This window comes from Mesoplodon densirostris, chromosome 3, assembly GCF_025265405.1.
Source record: "Mesoplodon densirostris isolate mMesDen1 chromosome 3, mMesDen1 primary haplotype, whole genome shotgun sequence".
NCBI classification, from domain to species: domain Eukaryota; kingdom Metazoa; phylum Chordata; class Mammalia; order Artiodactyla; family Ziphiidae; genus Mesoplodon; species Mesoplodon densirostris.
The window spans coordinates 168,021,394-168,023,265 of record NC_082663.1 but is presented as its reverse complement, the minus strand read 5'-3'; the positions used below and the strand labels follow the sequence as shown (position 1 = coordinate 168,023,265).

The 1,872-nt window shown below is 38.0% G+C and overlaps 1 non-coding gene across 1 annotated transcript; it reads left to right on the top strand.

The window, feature by feature from the left end:
• Positions 1 to 736: 736 nt before the first annotated feature.
• Positions 737 to 843, top strand: LOC132487350 (U6 spliceosomal RNA). The gene has a single exon (XR_009531631.1). It is a non-coding gene; the product is annotated as a U6 spliceosomal RNA (small nuclear RNA).
• The last annotated feature ends 1,029 nt before the right edge of the window (positions 844 to 1,872 follow it).

Here is a 1,872-nt window from a genome sequence, read left to right as displayed (position 1 = left end):
TGACCCAGAATCCAGGCCTTTGCAAAGCCTTTAATGTAAATTCCCAAAATATCATTAACTTAGGGATAGCTAGAGCAAAACAGTAAACTGAGGAAGATACCTCCTATCTCCTCTTTACTCCTTTCCTGACAACACTCTTATCTTTTTGCACAGTCTTCCCAGGTACCCAGGGCCCAGCTCCAGATGATTCCCATGGGTCTTTTAGCCCATGTGTTGTATTAACATTTTATTGTTTAAAACCTTTTCATTTAGAATCTCTCTCAGTGTAGCCAACAAATATGCAATCATATGTCAAATCTGGCTTTTAACAAGGGCTACCTAGAGATAAACTCATCAAATATACCCAAACTATTTTGAGGTACAAAGCAGGTTAACAGTGAAAACAATTTACATCAGACTGGCTACTTTGTGATCAACCAATGTACTTGGGTGGGACCACCTTCCAGTTAACACATAGGATGTGGAGAACTTGAGAGAATTTGAAAGAGAGTTGATTACTTGTACAAGGGATCACTGGGAAGGGTGGGGGGGCACACAAACAGGTCCCAGATAAAGTTGGGCCTTTATCATTGTTAGAGGGTGAGATTAGGGAATTTGCTAGGTTTGGGTTTGTGATTTGTGAGGTTGGAATATTTCAAAAGGGCCATGCGGGGACATGTATAAACTTTCTTATCAGCCTGTCTGGATGCGGAGCTAACAGGAAAGGGGAAACTGAGGCTTAAAAGAAGTCAGTGGTATGCTCGCTTAGGCAGCACATATACGGAAACTGGAACAATACAGAAAAGATTAGCATAGCCCCTGCACAAGGATGACACACAAATTCATGAAGCATTCCATATTTTTGTTTGGGGTTAGCAGATGCAAACTATTATATACAGAATGGGTAAACAACAAGGTCCTACTGTACATAGAGAACTATATTCAATGTCTTGTAATAAACCATAATGGAAAAGAATATGAAAAAGAATATATATGTATAACTGAATATATATATATATATATATATATATATATATATATATATATATAACTGAATCACTTTGCTGTACAGCAGAAATTAACAAAACATTTTAAGTCAACTATACTTCAATTAAAAAAAAAAAGTTGGTGGTCCACTATCCAAAAATAGGGTCAAACTCTATTACATTGGTCTTTTCCTGTAATGTGTGACTTCCCAGGGGCTCCTAACTCCAGAAACCAAGGACAGCTTCCTTACAGACTAAAAGAAAATAAAGCAAGGAGTGCTAAGAAACCAGGCTGACTAAACAAATTTGGAGAAGAAATATTAAGAATGTTGGGGTCTGCCCCCTGCAGACCTTTTGTACCTATTTCCTGAGCTAAATGTGGGATCACACATAGAGGAACAGTGGGATGATAGAACCTCATGGCCCTCAGATACAGCTTTTCTAAAGGGCTGGAAATTGTAGATGGTGTAAAAGGTTCTTTCATTCTTCCACAACTATGTGCTAGTAGAGTATTAATATTTGTAGGGCCGGAGCAATTATAAAACATTCATGATAGATTTCAAAATCAGGCCTCCATGTATATTCATTCATTCATATATTTTTTCATTCATTCTTTTTCAGTGAAAAAGAACCTATCTCTTTAGCAAGCCAGGTATTGATACTTTTCCATGTGCTGGGATACATTGGTAAGCAAGTTAAATCACCTGTTCCCATGGAGTTTGTTTTTTGTGGGAGGTGACAGAATTAAAAAAAAAAAACACAGCTTCATTTCTATGATGTGTTATAAAGAATGCCAGGGTCTAACTTAGCCTGAGATGCAAAGGAAGGCAGCCCTTGGGGGGATTGATGGCTAGCCTGAAACCTGAAGCATCAGTCAGAAGGTCTTTAAAGAAGTTAATGCTCAGTG